This window comes from Condylura cristata, unplaced genomic scaffold (genome assembly GCF_000260355.1).
Source record: "Condylura cristata isolate star-nosed mole 26May11 unplaced genomic scaffold, ConCri1.0 scaffold00010, whole genome shotgun sequence".
NCBI classification, from domain to species: domain Eukaryota; kingdom Metazoa; phylum Chordata; class Mammalia; order Eulipotyphla; family Talpidae; genus Condylura; species Condylura cristata.
In genome coordinates, this window is record NW_004567111.1 from 16,067,678 (window position 1) to 16,087,287 (window position 19,610).

Here is a 19,610-nt window from a genome sequence, read left to right on the forward strand (position 1 = left end):
CTGAAGAGAGAGAAGGACTTACCTATCTTTTCAGGTATATGTGTATGTGGGTGGATACTGGGAAGTAATGGAGTATATACTGATCGTTTTGTAAATAGAATAAGTAAAACTTCCAGCTATAATTTGCTATGAAAACTTAGAAGAGTTAATTGAGCACTCTAATTCCTCATGTCCTTCTCTGATATAATTGGCAAAAGTATTGCTACTAAATTTATAAGACTGCTATACATGGTGCCAAGAATATAGTAATAGTAAGTCAAGTGTTTAATACATGCTATTTTCCTATCTTGTATTAATTTGAATATAAATTTCATCATATTTGCTACTTCATGTTATATTTTCTTTTAGTTACATTAGGGTTTGTAGTCAGGAAAAGGCTTAATTTTCTTTTTTTAAAAATTTATTTACTTATGGATACAGAACTGGGTACAGGCCAGAGGTACAGGGACGGTGAGAGGATTCAACACACACGGAGCAGCGAGCAGAACAGGCAGATAGATGAGAAGTACACTGCTGAGGGGAGAAGCGAGAGGGTCAGGAGAGGTCTGCCAGCCATTTGGGTCACCTCCAGGGCAGGCGGGGATCGAACTCATGCGGAAGTGGCTTTTTAGCTTCTTAGTGCAGTGCTTTAACCTGCTGCGCCACCAAGGAGGGCTGGGAAAAGGCTTAATTTTAGGGAGAGGAAAAGAGAGATTGAGAGGAACATTTAGGGGAAAATAGTGTGGTGTCAGAATGTATAGTATATTTCGAAACAAAGCACTGTGAAGTGAAACCTGGGGGTATTTTTTAATGAGGTAGAAGTAGACAAGCAAATCTTGGGTAAGGCCCGGAAGATGAACTGGAGGCTTATTAGCAGACAATCAGTTAATCAACATAATTTTAGAAAATCATAGCAGCAATGACTATAGATGTGAAATAAGATGTTGCAAAGCTAACTTCCAAATCAACTTGGCTTCACTTGTCATCTGGCAAAATCCCCATAGCCCATTATTTTTATTACTTCTTCATAAATATCCTCGTTACTTTGTTTCCGGTTTACTCACAGGTCCCCAATTCAATATATTTTAACGTTCATAATCTCTGTTCTGAGATGTGCTGGAGAAATGAACACAAATGTGTCTAATGAATATATATACAAACTAATAATCTCAAATTTATATTAATATTACACAGTTCTCATCTAATTTTTTTCAGCAATACTTGCATTCTCACTTTCCTAAGTACTATCATTTAACTTTTTATCTTCTAGTCTCATAAATTCTCACACTCCTTCTCTTTGTCCTTGTCACCTAAACTGAAAGTGGAAGGCAGTATGTGGTAGCTCCTCTTTGCTATCACCGTGTTCAAAAACCTGTGTATTCTGCTATTCATTTTCCCCAATTCTCTCTTCTTTTGAAAACAATTCTAAAACTAACATCTTCTTTCAAAGACTTATCCTCTTGTACTCTAAAATCTTAGCAGTTCCCAAACTTAACTTGCATAAAAGAAACTATGAATGTTTGCAGTGTGTGTAGCTTCCTTTATTATATCAACAGACTCTACATCTCTTCAGTCACACCGTTTACGAATATGAGGACACGTACACAGATAACACAACATATAAAACACATGTTCACAAAGGCACATGAACATGCTATTTGTGTTGATCTTATGTGTTGATAGCCAAATGCCTAGTACTTAAGATCATGGTTATATTTGAGGAAAAGACGTTGAAGAGGTAGTTAATGCAAAAATGAGATCAGATAGTTGGCCTCAGTGCAACATGACTATACATAGGCATAATGCATATGCAATATAAATCTATAATTATATTTTTATAAGAGAATATTAGGACATAAACACACACAGGAAATTTAGGGGAAAAAATGAACATCTTCAAGCCAAGGAGAGAGACCCCAGAATAAAACCAACCCTACCTGATATGTTGATCTTAGACCTCTCCCAAAAGCTACCCAGTTTTTGGTATTTATTATAGCAGAACTTCCTAGCCCATACATATGTGTTACATACTTATCAACTGCCCTTTTCCATAAATACACATACATAGATACACATAAGTACCCAAAATGTAACAGTTACCAAGCTCCACCAGCACTGCTATTTCATCTTCATTCCTTTTATGGTAGGGACTGTGTGCTTCTTTCAGTACTTTTTATGGTTGAGCACCATGGGGTGTCTTGATGGTATGGTGGCTGTGGTGTGGTAATATCCGAAGAAGTGTCATCCACCACTTCTGAATCATATATAATGTTGCAATCCAATGTTATCATAATGAAAATAAAGTATTTCTTTCCCATTCTTCTCTTCTCCCTTTTAGGAAAAGATGTCTTAGTCATCATTTCTACCAAAACATTTAAAAATAAAAGTAACCATCATCCCTCCACATATATTATCTATTTTTGCCCATTGTATGTTTTAATCAAAAAACTTGTAATAATCAAGGTCTTATTGTTTGCATTTGTAATTTTGCTTTGTCTGTTAGATCATAAAAGGAGGCTCACTGATAGTAGAATTAATTTTGTTTTATTGAAAGCTTGCGTCTCAGGTATTGGCATGATAGCTGAGAACAGCGGAGATATTTGTCTTTGTAAGCTACCTGAAAATCTAAATATAAAACATCCCTGAGTTCACTTTTGGATGGTGAATATAGTATGTATATGTGTTATGTGAGTCTCTGTGATTTCTTACTTAGGAGAAGGTAGCAATTAAATTGGGGAATAATTAACCTTCCTCAATAACAGCCATTTCTGTTGATGTTTTCTAGAACCATTTTGTTCCCAGATGCTCTTGAGGAGTAACCACTGAGTTCACTACTCTCTCCAACATTGTGTATTATTTGAAAGTATTTGTTATGCATATTAAGATCGTGTAAGCATGAGGTAACACATAGACCTTCTGACTAAGTCGCTATGGAAAGCTAGAAAAGGGCAGGCAAATATTAAATAGATGTTTCAAAATTGTGTGAAAGAAATAATGTTAGCACTGGCAGGGAAGGTAATTCAGATGAACTATTTGGGAGAATAAATAATATAAAAATTCAATTTTATACATGACACTTTCAACATTGTATTGAAATATCAAATTGAGTGGTCCAGCTGGTTGTACAAAATTGAAGTCTGGCCCATGGAAATGTTCAGTTCTGTATGTACAAACATGCCAATTTAATATCTGAGAGTTCTAATGAAAGCTATGGAAGGAAATGATATTTGTATCAGCTGAAAAAAGGCTGTGACTAAAATACCAAAGCCTATTCAGCCTCCCAATGGGTTTTTTGACATATGTTTTGGGCAAACTATTATTCTTTCAGGTAGGTTATGCAATTTCTTAGTTTATGTTATGTCAACTATATTGGAGTTCATTTTTGTCCATCATATATATATATAGTTTTTCATTGATTAACAAGGATATGTGTACTTTAGTCATCAATAGTTATGTGATATCATCAGTATTACTATACTCAGAATGGAGCGTCAAGATAAAAGCAGTTATTTGATTAATATTTCATTTCTTCATGAAGAAAATGAATTTTACAGAAGTCAGATACAGCCACTTTAATGGAATTAGTTTGATGAGAAAGAAGGCAATTATATTCTTATTACCAACTGCTATTTGCAGTTGATAATGAACTTGAGAACAGAGTCTAAATAATGAGTCCAAATATTAAACTACCTTAATTTTTAAATTAAAGTACCAATAATCAATATAAATATCATAAATAATTATTTCTAATGACAAAGGCAATCTATACATTCAACTTCAATAAAAGATCAGCCAAAAAAAATCCATGTAAGTAGTGTGGACAATTCCTCCCCCAGTTTCAAAGTCTCTAAGAGATACAACTTTTAAAAAATAGGACAATACTGTAAGAAGTTATTATAGCTATTGTTGGTTGCATGTGGAATTTGAAACTTGTAAGGACAAAGTTCAGAATTCAACATGCTGTGATTTAAATTCTCTAACAATTGATTTGTTAGAAGACACCCTGCTGTATCCACAAGACATCCTCTGATCTTCACTGGTGATACTTTAAGGATAACTGATATTTGAGAATAATACACCAAGGCTATTTGAAATATGACCACAAAATATTTGGAATTGTTTAATATGTCCTACAAATTCATGTAGTGAAAGGGAAAGAAATAAAATCTCAAATTCAGAAATGAAAGATTAGTAAAAACAGATATCAGAAAACAGAATACTATACACTTCTATATATGATAGTGAATTGAATAATAGAAAAAAATGGACAAATTCTTAGAGACATACAACCATCTGAGATTTAATCAAGAAGAAACAGATCAGTTACAACCAAGGAAATTGAAACAGTAATCAAAGGTCTCACAAGAGAAAAATTTTGACTAGTTTTCATTAGGTTCATTCACTGATGAACCTCCAAAGTAACCAATACTTATCCTTCTCAAGTTTTTTCCCCAAAAATAGGAATATAAAGTGCTCCCAAGCACATTTTGAGGCCAACATTACTCTGACATCAAAAACAAGTATAGAAAAAAGAAACTTTAGACCAATATCCCTGAAGAATATATCAATAGATGTAAAAATCTTCAACAGAACCTTAGCAGAAAGATGTGCAACAATACATTGAAAGACTATACATCATGGCTAAGTGACATTTTTTTCAGAGACACAGTATGATTCAACATCCAAAAATGTTGCTGTATCAACAAAAAGAGTGATTAAAAAGCATACAGTCATATAAATGCATACATAGAAAGCATTTGACCAGATTCCACATCAATTTGTGATAAAACTCCCCAAAAATGGTGATAGAAGGTGATACTTCAACATGATAAAAGCTATATATAACAAGCACATAGCTAACATCATACTAACTGGTGAGAAATTGAAAGCTTTTCCTCTAAGGTTAGGTACAAGGTTGTTCACTTTCCCCACTACTTTTCAGAAATTCTGAAGTGTTAGCCAGAAGCAAGAAAAAGTTAAGAAAAGGAATCTGGGTTTGGAAAGCAGAAGTAAAATTACTGCTATTTTCAGATGATATGAGGATAGCATAGAAAACTCTAAAATTTCCACTAAAAGAATATCAGAAATAATAAGTACAGTAAGGTGTCAAGTTACAAAATCAATTTACAAAAATCTATTACATTTCAATAAGCAAAAACAATAAGAGAAAGGAATCAAGAAAATAATCCCATTGTTAAACTGTTAATATGCTTAAGAAAAGAGGTGAAGAATTTGTACAGTGAAAGTTGTAAAATAGTGTTACATGAAATACAAAATGACATGAGATGGAAGAGCATTACATGCTCGTGAACTGGAAAAATTAACATTGGTAAAATGGCCATCTTATCTGTTAATATGCAAATTCAGTATAATCACAATGAAAGTTTCAATGGCATTCTTGAAAGAATAGAATAAACATTAATAAAATTTCTATGGTCTGAAAAAGACCACAAATAGCCAAAGTAATCCTGACAAAACTATACATCAAACTGTATTACCAATCTACAGTAATTAAATAGTATGTTTTAGAAGAAAGTCAAATACAAAGACCTATGGAATAGAATTGAGAACCCACGTATTTGGGCATTTAATTTATTAAAAGGAGCAAAAGTATATATTTTAAAATTAAAGTCCATTCTTTTAACAAACTGTAGAAACAGGATTGCCATAAGAAGGAAATTAGACAACATCTCTCAGCACATACAGAAATGAACTAAAGATCATTAAATATTTGGATGTAAATATTAAAACCACAAAATACTTAAATAATACAACTTCGTATATGTGCTTCAAATAGGTCTTTGTGGACTCTTCCCCTACACCAATGGAAACAAAGGCAAAAATAATAAAATGGGATTACATCAAACTAAAAGGCTTGGAATACAGAAACTGAAATTAAAACAAAAAGATAACCTAATAAATGTGATGAAATATTTGCACATCTTATATCTGAGAAGGGACTAATAGCTAAGCTTTACAAATAACTCATACATATCAACACAAAAACCCAATCAAAACATCAACATAAAAGGTAAATAGGCACTCTGCAAAGAAAACATAGATTGCCAGCAGCCTTCGCAATTATGGTTATCTAACTTCTCAATAAGGAGATGGAAATCAAACACTGAGATGCCACCTTGCACCTCTGAGTCCATGCACCTGTGAGAATGTCTCATATTAAAAAAAAAAAAAAAGTTTGGAGAAAAGGGGACCCTTAGATACTGTTTATAGGAATGTAGACTGACATAGTCCCTTTCAAAAACAGTATGGAGTTTTGCAAATGTTAAAAAATGGATCTATCCCATGATGCTGAAATTCCATTTCTAGGTACCTACCAGTGAATGCAGAAGTACAAATTAAAAAGAACATGTGCACTCCTGTCTTCATTGCAGCACTGCTTACAATAACCAAGTTATTGTTAGTGCTAAAGAAAAGATGAGTGCATTTTAAGAAGGTGGAGTAGAACTGCATGATAGAATTCTACACGGGTATTAAAAAAAAAAGAAATTGTGTCATTTGGGACAACATAAATGGAATTGTAAGGGATTATGTTAATTAGGAAGACAAAACAAATATTGTATGATTTTACTCACATGTAAAATACATGTGAGAGAAACAAAAGAAAGGGTAAGCAAAAACATACCAAAAAAAAAAAAGAAGAAGAAAGAAAATAACCCTCGAAATCTGAATGTATAAATGAGAGGATGGGGGAATCTGTAGGGCAAATGGTGGAGAGAATACTGTGGACTATGGGGGTCCCATCCTTGGTGGTCAGTGTGGTCTAGTAACTTCTCAGTGAAGTGTGAACATACAACTTTGAATAATATACTATGTTATAAGCCAACTTTGCCTCAATAAAAATAAAAAAAAAATCCTTCCAAATAATGTTTTTCAAAAGATTAACTGGGGTACAGACCAGAAGTGCAGGGGTGATGAGAGGATTCACTAGAGACAGAATGGGGAGCAGAACAAGCAGATCTACCGAAATACATTGCTGAGGGGAGCAACTGGTGGATAAGGAGAGGTCTGCCACGCCATGTGGGTCAACTCCCTGGCTGGGAATTGAACTCATGCTGCAGTGGCTTCAGAGAGCTTCATAATGCAGTGCTTTAACCCACTGGCCCTCAAGGAGAGCCCCCAAATAAAGTAATTTTGTTAACTGATTATAATTAAAATTTTAAATGTCATTATTTTAGCCATGGATATATCTTAAACTAACAGCAAAATATTGCCAAAGATTTTTCAGATTTTAAAAATAGATTATCAATTTTATAGTTTCTCCCTGTGATGAAATTTGTAGGTGTTTTCCCTAAGACATACATTTCATTTCATTGCTTCTAGCTTTTTGGCAGAAACAAAAAAGTGAATAGCTAACACCTGGCTGCTAGCTACCAGCCAATCTTGCAATTTCTGCCTCTGTGGAAATGAAGTTTGAATTTTAGAAATCAAAGTAAAATGAAAGTTTTAAAACATTAGCCTTGTTTCCTCAATGCAATGGCTGTCTCCAGGCAACGAGGAAAAAGTTTTTTGAAAGAGTAAAAGCATCTCTTGGAAGTGATAAAAGAAGAAATAAAAAATCACCAAATAACTATAATTGCATTTCTCAGGAAGCATGCTTTTTCCATTGTGAATTTAGGTTATAGCTGTTTAAGATACATGTAATTAAAACTCAAAATGTTTTTCATCATTATCTTGTACATTTTTAAATATTTTACAGTATAATTTATGCTTCATATTTAATTTGACATAAAAAATGAGATATGGAAGAACATTTTTTTTTCTATACAGATACTGAGATTTCCTAGAACCATTGTTTGAGATGTATTCTCCCCCCTTTTATAGCTCACTTTAAAAAAAAAATTATTTATGCATACATAGCTGGGATAGATACAGGCTAGAGGTGCAGGGGCAGTGAGAGGATTCACCAGAGACAGAGTGAAGAGCAGAACAGGCTGACTGATGAAGTACACTGCTGAGGGGAGCAGCGGGCAGGCCAGGAGAGGTCTGCAGTGCCATGCAGGTCACCCCCAGGGTGGGGATTGAACTCATGCGGAAGTGGCTTTAGCTTTTTAGTGCTGTGCTTTAACCTGCTGCGCCACCAGGGAGGGCCCTGATAGCTCACTTTTTAAACATCTCATGCTTGTATTATATACACACATTTCATTTATTTGATTGGTCTGTCAACTCAAAATGACTTGTCAGTCTCTTGTAATCACTCGATTGTGCTATCTTGTATAAAAATTAGTGTCTACTAAGTCTGGAAGTCAGATAAATATAACTCTATCGTTGTGAGTCTTTTAGAAGAGTAAGATTCTCCAATTGCCCCTCTAATATATGATTATGTTGGTATTGGTTCCTTATTCATTTTATCAAGATCACTTGCCTACTTATTAGATACTGAACCACGTTAACCTTTCTTGCCCAGCATCCTTTTCATTCAAAAATGGATAAATGCATTTTGCGTATTGTGCTCAGACTTGATGATAATCACATTGAGGTAAACAAAGCGTTGTGGCTACCAGTTACTCCTTGCATACAATTATAGCAACTGTTTGTTTAAACTGCAGTGATTTGATATTCTCTGTAAGAATTTAAAGAAAAACCATTGCAATCATTGTCATAGCAACAACATCAAATTTTAGGTTCTCAGCAAATCTATTATTTTTTAATGTGCGATGCTTTTTCTTTCTCATTTAATCCTCATAACCATGTGCAAATCATTATATACATTTTAACAAATTAAATAACACTTCAGGGAAATTATGTAATTTGCAAAAATAGCCCTTATGTGCTACTTGATTGTTACAGTATAACACTCTAGGAGACGTTACTGGTAATCCTGAGCCCCACAGAGTCTTCAGGCTTCCTTGCTGGTTATCCTGCTGAAGAGCACAGTGACTATCAGAAACCAAGCCAGGCTGCAGCTTTGACCTGCTGCAGAAAGTGCAGTTCACACTGTCATTTGTGTCAGGTAGCTCTCTTGAATCATGCAGATCACAGTATCAATTATGATAGTTTTATCTGCAAGTAACTGAATTCCTTGATAAAATTGCATCAATATAAATGGGATATATGCCTGACAGAACATTAAGATAGAAGGAAAGGTCAAGATTGATGATATTGATTTAATTTTACATGCCATGGATGATATTAAGATCTGCTTTCTCTATTCTTGAGTTTTCTCAGTGGTTTCAGTTAATCTTGATATACAGTTGCTCTAAGAACTTCCAGGACTGCTTTCACATGTAGGAAGGATTAAGACTGCTGACAACATAGCACTACAAATTGCTTGTCTTAAAATGGATGCTCACATGTCATATGACTGAAGGCCCAAACCAAGATGTCAGTAGGACCTGCTATCTAGGATATTTTCTCCTCTAGCTCCCAGAATCCTGGGATGTCTAGTCTTGCTTACCTTGTGGCAGACAGCATATAGCCATTCTCTGCCCCACTTGGCCTTTAATATTACAACCTTAAGGTTTTCCCTAGCTAGACTAAATTTTAGACAGACTTCTTCCGGTTTCTGGACCCTTTTATTCCCTCTCTTCCTGGCCCTTAAATATTTAGATAGGCACATATTAGAACAGATTTTAGAAAACTTGTGGTTATGATTGCTTTTCTGCCTCATTGCAATGTGAATATATTTCATATTTTCTTGACAAACTAAAAGAGTCTTGTTCAAAACATTTGTGGAATGCAATCCTCAAATAAGAGACAGCTCCCATTGCCCAGTACCTGTGGGAAGGTAAGAAGGCTGATTTGGGGGAGGTTACCTAGCTGCTACCCAACTTCCTGTAGAAGTACCTCCTGTCAAGTTGCTAAAAGCAAGTATAATTTTGCTTCAGGTGAGGTCAATAAAGGACATCACTTGGGTGGCCAACCCATCTTACACCATCCCACTTCACTCCAACCCCAGCACTTAGAACTCTCTTGATAAAAGGAATGGTAATTATATAATATGACAGTGATGCTAAGTATCACTATAATGACAATTATATTTCAATATATAAATGTATCAAATTAACATGTAATACCCTTTAAATTCATAAGTGGCCTGTCAAATATATTCAATAATAAAACAGAATTCTCTTCTCATTTGTTTTAGTGGAAGAATTCAGCTCAGACTGAGATTTGGCTCCTCTCTCTGTTACTACAATTCCCTTTAATAATGTCTTCCTTGACTCTAGCTTTCACTAGTTTATCTTTGCTTTGACAACTTTTCCCCTCTTACGCCTCTGTGTCCTTTTCTCACGATGACATGACATGAGTCACTGAATTTAAATTCCACTTTATATTCATTAGGATTCTTAAGATTCTCAACTAATTATACTTGCAAAGGCCCTATTTCCAGTAAGGCCATATTGTGAGGTTCTTGGAGGGCGTTATCTTTGGTGTGACACGTTGATCATTGCATGTTGGTTAAGGTCTCTTCATATACACTCAGCAAACCTATGCTCTAGCCTCATTGTCTAAATTGGCTCATATTCTCACTCTCAACCCAACACAATTGACCAATGATTAGCTTAAACCTGGGTCAACAAAATCAGTCACCATTGAGAATTGCCTCTATTGGGTCAAAAGATGACTCAGCTGACTTTTCCCCCTAAAAATTCATAGCAAGGCCATTCAATTATGCCATTTTATCAGGAAATCAACCATAAGCTATTAGTATATAATGAGCAAGACTGTGTCCAATAAAGCTTTATTTACATAAAAGGACAGTGGGTACCTTTGCCCAGAGGGCAATAGTGTACCAAATTTGGATAATTAACCCCCTTTTCTAGCTGATGTGGACAAGCAGGCACATTCCCTTTTCTTAAGAATGTGGAACATACAAAAACAAGTCAGTTTTTAGCAATTCAGTTCTGATGAACTAAACTTCATTTTTAGGGTTTTATATTCAGCCGTTTCTGACTAATACAGATATACTTATGCAAATACGTAAATCCACTAAAGGGATTTTCAACAACCATTCTCTATTTGCTGGAACACAAAATAGCAGAGCTTATTTAAGACTGGAGAATATAAAATATATTTTTTTCGTTCTTTTTTTTTTTAAAGATTATTTATGCATACAAGAACTGGGGTACTGGCCAGAGATAAAAGGGGTGGAGGGTGAGAGGATTCACCAGTGACAGAGTGAGGAACAGAAAAGGCGCTTGAAATAAAGTGCAGAGAGGAGCAGTGGGTGGATCAGGAGAGGTCTACTATGCCATGTGGGTCACCTGCCTGTCCGGGGATAGAACTCATGCTACAGTGGCCTAAATAGCTTCACAGTGCTGTGCTTTAACCTGTTGCGCCACCAGGGAGGGCCCTAAAAGATATTTCTATTCATTTTTTGAATGTGTCTTTATCCTTCCTTTCTCCAATAACAGCCCAACAAAACTTATTTTCTTGCAGACATAGATGATTGTGTGCCTGTGTACACTAGCCTTCCGTTTTGATGTGTCTATTAATACTGTTCTCCTTTAACTAGAGGAAGATTTAATACAGTGACTGAAAAATGCAGGCTTAGAAGTCTTGTTCTTTGACTAATAGTGACCTTGCCTAATTTTTTATTATACCTACCTCATTTTCCTAATAAGTAAAATGGTGATTGGCATACCTATTCTAAAGGATTCTAAATTATTTCAATCATTAAAGAATCCACACTAACCTTTCAATACCAGTATGCTTGGTGTACTGCAAGTTTTCAAAATAGTTACTATTTTTATTATTAATTTTTTTTTTCTTATTAATGAGAAATTTTAGAATGCCCCATGGCTTTCAAATGGCAGATTTAGATTTTGAACTGAGTTTTATAATAAACATGAGTTTTGTAACACAAAGGCATGCACTACTGAAACATTTTAGTTTGTGCATTTTATTGAAATACATTTGATGTATAATATTGTATAAATTTAAGGTATACATGTATTAATTTGGAAGCATTTTATTTTGAATAATTCAACAAACAATAAGCCTGCCGAATAATCTGATTCAATCTTTGTTCAAGCATTTTGCTCAAGGCATTATTTTCTAATAGAAATAAGTTTTATAATTACTTTAAACTTAATTAAATTTTATAATCAACTTCTAAAATAAATTTCCAGGACAAATTTATGTGTGTTTTTCTGAAGTACACTTATGCTTATTTATAGGGTGACTGATTTTTTGTTTTAAACCTCATGTACAGAAAATTGATTATTTATCTCAGTTCACATTATAGCATTGGTCTGTGAAAGATTACTCACACACACACACATGCTACCACCCACATTTGTATTTACTATGCTACTTAGTCCACCGATTCTAATAACAGCAAATTAACCCACACTAAACTTGACCACATTTACCAGATAACAAAACATCCATTCCCACTCCAGACACCAAAAACAGGCCTCAGTCTCTAGTGCCAACTAACATATAGTTGGCAGGCAGGCTTTCTGCTAGGACTATGTAGATATTTCCTTGCTTAATATAGCCAAGACTTTTATGCATGGATCTGATATTTGATTGACCAGGTTTTTCTGTGCTTATCCCCAGATTGACAGCACCAGTCTATCCTGACGTCAGAAGTCTGGGAGTGACCTACAGCTTCAAGCCCTCACCTTACCTGGATATCTCAGGTATGACTATCCAAAAAGTGTGAAATCTTTTACTGCTTTATTTTCTAAGGACCACAAATCAAGACAAACAAGTGCTTTCCGTTCATTGAAAAACATTTAAGATACACCATTTGTAATTCCTACTACATGTGATTAAATTAGGTAATTACATTTGAAGCAATATGTTTTAAATGTATACATGGTGTGAAATTATAAATTGAAACTAAAACAAAGGATATACACCTTATATATTCCTCCAAAATAGCAAGTATATAAGTATAGAATACAAATTTGAAATGCTAAGAACTTAAAGGGAGCATCTTTAGAAGCCAGGTAGGCTGTATTAACCTGGGAGAGAAGTAAAGTCTTGAAATTAACATTATTGGCAGACTGAATTGTTTGTTTATTTATGTTAATGATAGCATAAAAGTCCAGTGTTTAGGACATAACATTACTGATATACCACTCCCTAAATGTGAAACATCTGCTTTTGTTCTTATTTTTATATTATAATGCAGAGTAATTGCTCCACCTCTCTGCATATCCTTAACCATATTTTTGGGAGAATTCAGGGAAGTGATAATACTCAGACAAATATATAAACACTTTTAAATGTTTGATACATGCTGCAAAATTGTTTTAGTAGAGATTATCCGAATTCCTACTTACATAAAAACAAATACTTTCATTATCATATATATTTAAAGGGATTTACATTGTTTTTTACTTTGATTTTTAAATGTTTCTTACATTTTATACATGCAAAATTCATATTATATATGGTATATATGGTAACTACAATAAATACTGGAAAGTAAAATTTTCAATTTTATAAAATTTTGTGTATATATTGTATTTCATATATTTTATAATATGGTTTTCATTTTACCAGTTTTAAGGTAATTAAAGGCTTATGTCATATTTATTAATATGTTACTTTTGGGACTCAGCATTATGCTTGTCAATTTAGTTCATTAATCTATGTTTATTTCAACTGATGCCATAATATTCCACTGGTAATATTCCACAATTTAGTCATCCATGATTTTGATAAGCTCTGTTTTTCCTGTTTCACTGTGCATGAAAGTATGATACTTGGATTAATCTTAAACATGTCTCCTGTTCAAAAGACAAAAATGTCTGTAAGGTACGTACTACAGAATGAAATCAGTGAGTCATGGTCTAGTCACATTGGCAAACCTTCTGACAACTCCTTAGTAGATTTAAGAATTATTTGTATGCTTTTGTGTCAAGTGTTTTCATAACTCTTCCAAATTCATCTCATCATCATTTCTGAGAGTGACATATTCCCTACAGATTGATTCCTCCGTTGGATGTGGTCATGTTGTGCAGGTCTTTATATTGTAGGTCTAGGAACCACCCTGTTGAGATCAGAATCCAGGAACTATAGTCTATCAATCAATATCAACAACAATCAAGTGAACAAAATGTTTTTTTTTTTTTTTAAAAATTATTTATTTATTCATACAGAAGTGGGGTACAGGCCAGAGGCTCAGGGGCAGTGAGAGGCTTCACCAGAGACAGAGTGGGGAGCAGAACAGGCAGATCGACGAAGTACACTGCTGAGGGGAGCAGCGGGCGGGCCAGGAGAGGTCTGGCTCGCCATGTGGTCTCCTCCTGGGCAGGCGGCAGGCGGGAATCGAACTCATACGGAAGCGGCCTCAGATTCTCAGTGCTGTGCCCTAACCCGCTGCACCACCAGGGAGGGCCCTGTTTTTGTTTTTAATGAACTCATCTGACTTCTTTCCTCTGTAGAATTAAAATTAACCAAATTGGAATCTGAGTTTGATAAAGAATGGAAATGGAGAGATAAGATAGGAGGAAAAAATATAAATTGTCATCCACAGGAAATAGGATTTTCACGGGTTTTGCTTATATTCCCTTCCAATCGTGTGCTACTTTTATAGAAAAGTGTTTGATTTCTTTGTTTTGACTACTCTTTTCACCACCATTTTCCCTACTCATGTACTCATTTTGTAATATTTATTCATTCATTTTCATTTATATAGAAAAATAAGTGGCTGCAGGGTAAATATCAAAAGAAATTTGTATTTGGTATAAAAGTGCCAGGAACTCAAAAACCTAAAATATTTACAAAAGCAGCACTTATTAAGAACAGAAATTAGTGCTGGCATGATCCATATAAATTAGATCAAAGGTTGAACAAGTGTCAATGATATTAAGATTGTTTATTCGCCACCCAAATCACCCTAATCTCACTTTAAGGGCTTTTGAGGTATAGGAATAAGTGAAACATGAGCAGTTTCATATAAACCCCAACATATGTAAAACTCTAAAATATGCAAAATATCATCTAGTTTAATTTAAGCACTGACTAATGTTCCATTTCACCTCAATAGTGTTAATACATTGTCATTGCATTTTAAAATTCAGAACAATACATTTTAACTAATTATCATATCAGTATGTAACAAATAGTTCTAATTTTAATTTTGATAAAGATGTATAGAATTCCTTGACTGTTATGGGATTTGTCAGTTCTAGGGAATGAATATAATCCAATGAACTATTCTGACTGTTCCTTGAGTAATTTACAAGCAGTGCTGTCTATTTAGGAACTAGAGTATTTATCTTTATTATATCTTTTTTTCAAAGCTTTATTTAACTTTGCATATATAACTGGGGTACAGGCCAGAGATGCAGAGGCAGTGAGAGGATTCACCAGACATAGTGAGGAGCAGAACAGGCCAATGGACAAAGTATACTGGTGAAGGGAGCAGCAGGTGGGTCAGGAGAGGTCTGCCATGCCATGTGGGTCAACCCCCTGGGGAGGTATCAGCTGCAGTGGCTGAGGCTAGCTTCGAAGTGCTGTTCTTTAACTTGTTGTGCCATCAGGGAGTGCCCTGTCTTTCTTATATCTTAACAACACATTGTGGAATGATAGTTGTATGATTGCCATATGTCCTGGAGATATTACAATCAAAATATTTACTTACAAAGGGAAAGGAAACAGACAAAACAAAGGAATATTTCTCCTTTAAATATTCCCCCATCTTTTTCTCAAAGAATAAGAAAAAAAAATTTGAAAGTTCGCACTAGTTCATAGTTTATTTTCAACTGTGGAAATTTGATAAGTCACTTCTTACAATGATTTTCTGTTTCACAACCATTGCAGTGATTATACTTGAGAAAAAATGCAAATCATGACAAATGTTCAATGAACTCATGTTATGTGTCAGGTGCTTTACACTTGTAAAATGTATATCCACTCCCATGAGGTAGAAACCAAAAATTCATTTTCCAAGATGAAAGGCAAGTTCATAAAAGTTACCATATTTTAATGAATATATCTGCTTCATTGAAAGATACATATCATCTTACTGCTATAAAAAACAGAAAATGCTGCCAAATATAATATGAGGTTTTCAGCAGACAGGAACTGATTCAAAAACATTAATGAGGTAGATGAGTGGTGGATAGTGTTGGTTGCCATAAAGTGATGTCCTAGGATGTAGACATCTAGAACAGATAAGCTGGCCAGCCTAAAGTCTATTCGCAAGTTTCCCCAGCTCTAAAGCCCCTGAGTCTCTATTAAACCTCACATTCTCAGTTCTCTTCCATACGGCAGAATGCCCTTTGTATTTTCCTTTATGATCACTCATCTTTTCCTTAATGTACGTACCACAAGGCACCATCATATGCAACCTTCATATGAAGGAAATCAAAGTGCATGGTAGTGTATGAATCAGAAAAACGAATGGTCCCTGCCTCAGCTTGTTAATCACTTGATAAGGAAAAACAAAGAGCAGAGATTAAATCACAGACTGCTAAAATGTTTTGTACTTGGAATGAAAACATTTTCGCTTTCAGGAAAGTCCATCATGCACTATTTGGCTTTGATTAGCAGGGGGCATTTCATAAAGCGTGAAAGAAAGCTACAGCTGGTGGAAGAAAGGAGAAATGTGTGAGCGATTTCTTACTGTTTAGTTAAACAGCTGATTCACTCCAGTCAAAGGAAGCAGCAAAGGCTCTGACAATTACAAATGTCCTTGGCAAAAGGATGAATTTATCTGTCTGTAAAGGAGATGTCGCCTGAAAAGCAGTGTCTGCAGCAAACAGAACACCAGCAGAGCATGGCGATAAAGAACAATCCGTATTTGCTCTTCCACAGGAGAGAGTCACAATTGCAACTTGATTGTAATCCTCACCTGGGAAATCGGAAATCACCACCTGTTTTCTTTGGATGCTTGTGTGACACAGTCCAGTTGCTTTCCACAGAATTCAGGGCATTCATTTACTTCCAGTGGATACACTTGGAGTTGCACCCAGTTCAATTCATTTCCATTAAGTGACTGACTCACTAGCTCAATTTATTAGAACGATGAGGATCCCCATATAAGAGCTATACTTATTTATGCTTCCTTAAAAAGTGTAAGATTTTAAACTTAACGAATTTAGCAGCTATACAGTTTTGTCATAAAACCATTTAACCAAACAAGTGAAATAAAACAATTACCCCCCAAATTCTAGTGCATTCCCTATAAAACCTTCAATGTCCAAATATGGTATTAGGACCTTCATGTTTTTGTTTGTTTGTTTTGTTCTATCATCATAAAAATATTGTGAGAAGTCTAATATTGATGGATAAAAGATTATAAGTTAGTGCTTATTTTAAAATAATCTGATACTTGAATGTATTTAGACCTACTACTTAATCTAATAAACTATAGATGAGCTTCATTGTAATGCTAGTAAAGATAAACACATCCAACAGACTATAACATTCTGTTATCTCTAGAAAAATAAGTTAGCACCAAAAATAAAGCTTTATAGTTTACTTCTATACTATAGGCAAGATCTTTCAGTGTATTTGCTTTTTAAGGGTCTGATGCAGAATTATACAGTATGTATGATTGTAAGTAAACTACTCTGTACTTCTTACTAAATTTGGGAGAGATATTTTAAAGATAGTAATTTATATTATCAAATGAAATATTTAGAGGACTTTGTTATATGATCCAGGGCCATATATTTGTAAAATAGTCATAAAAGGCAGCAATATAACAAAAGTAAAAATGTTTAACAAAAAGAAGTAAGTTTTATCCTGAGTTTGATGTAATCAAGGAACCAAGGATATCTAACCATTTTAATCTGCCAGTGAATAATGATTGATTGTGACTAAGCACGGTCATTCTCAGCTCATACCATTGGGAAATATCGAAGACAGTATGATTATTGTGCAAAACGCCTAAAAAAAGTCAGCTTTCTTTTTTCCTAAGTGATAGTGCCATCTACTGTTTAGTTTGTCACTGGCGTGTCAGAGGGTTGGAGGTATGGGATTTTATAGGCCCAGATGATGGGTGTGACACCATGAAAACATTTCAGAATGGTGATTCTGTCCTTTAAGGACTAAGCAAGAATCTGCATGGTTATGAATTAAATGAAATTTCAGATACTGAAACTCTTGTATTCATTATAAATAATATATAGAATAAGGATAGATGATTTAACTAGGCAAAGTTGTTTTAGGGCTTTAGTTAATGAGATAAATCATGTTATATATCAAAGATCTGACTATCTAGCTAATTACTACTATCTAGCTAATTATTGCACTGCACATTTTGTACATCGAAGCTAATTTGTGCTGAGTAATGTTAATGACAAAAATCGGGACTTTTAAAATAGATTATAGGAAAAATGGAAAAATGACTCTTGGCTTGAATCTTACAGTTTGAACAAATATGGTATATCGGAAAGAAGAGGTTAATTGACAAAGCATTTGATTCAGTAGTTAAGATATATATATATATATATATATATATATATATATGTGACAGTAGAAGGAGAAGAGAAATATAGACAGGTTGAGTGGGGGTAAGAGCAAAGTAAAGCACAGAGCAGGGATTAGATTTACTTTGATTTTCTGCACAGCAAGCACCTAGTTGTCCTCAATTCTGAGAAATAGCTTTTAGCAGTTCTGACATTGTTGAAAGTTAATAGCCTTTGTAAACATAAGGTACTTCATGCTCATTCTTAACCTAATGTCTCATTTGGTCTGTGGAAGTAACAGAGTAGTTCCCTCTGCTAAAGTCACCTAAATAAAGCATGTTTCACTTGTAAAAACAGAAGAGAGATTGTTTACTGTGCAATTAAAGTTTTGTTAAGTTTATGAAACCTCATTATACCAAATAGTCTTTAATTAAATGCTTTGAGAGTAAATAAAATATCCCACTTGAATATATACCACATACATATATTTATATTGTATATACTATATACATATAACCTACATATGCAGATCATACATCCTGTGATGAATACAAATACGTAATATATGTGTGTGTGTGTGTATGCATAAGATAAATATAGGTAGCTGAAAGTTTTTAAGCACTATTGACCTGGACACTATTGTCCTCGAGGAATTTGCTAGGATGCCCCAAAAGGGAGGGAGCAGCAGACAGCAATGTAGTCTTTAATGTACTCACACCCACTGATATTCAAACAGAGTGGAAACATTTTGATCTAACATATATACGTATCCACATTCATTCACATAAGTGCATGCAAATGTGCACATATATAATATGATCTATACATCACATTTTCCGATAAAGGCTTCTAAAAATACAATTAAAATTATGTCTATTTTAACAGTGATAATCATAGCGATTTTAATACTGTTAACACTATAACAAAACCAGGACTGGGTTACAAAGAGGCAAAAGGTATTTGAGTGAGCAGCTGATATGAGAAAGAAATGGAAAAAGTAGAGGACAATTATAGGATTTTCTATTTGGGCTTTTTCACTGTAATGCATTAAACTCTGATGGTTCAATTATGTTCAATGAGGTGTGGACTTGTCCAGAACCCTGCCATTACCCACCCAAGGCGCAATGCTCTGTGCTGATAGTACCCTCTACCACCCATAAAGCATCATCTTGTATACTATATTTTAATATTATAAATTGTGTGTATCTGAAAATTTAGTTTCTCTAAAAATGTAAGGTTCAGGTCATATTTCGTTTGCTTCACCTATAACACCAATAAAACGATGTTATACTA

At 34.4% G+C, this 19,610-nt stretch overlaps 1 long non-coding RNA gene across 1 annotated transcript in view; it reads left to right on the plus strand.

Moving 5' to 3' along the window:
• The window catches only part of LOC105853471, a 292,122-nt gene that overhangs the window by 129,214 nt on the left and 143,298 nt on the right, over positions 1 to 19,610 (plus strand). Inside the window, exon 2 of the long non-coding RNA XR_001145315.1 lies at positions 12,505 to 12,587. This is a non-coding gene — a long non-coding RNA (uncharacterized LOC105853471). The remainder of the gene's footprint in view (positions 1 to 12,504; positions 12,588 to 19,610) is intronic.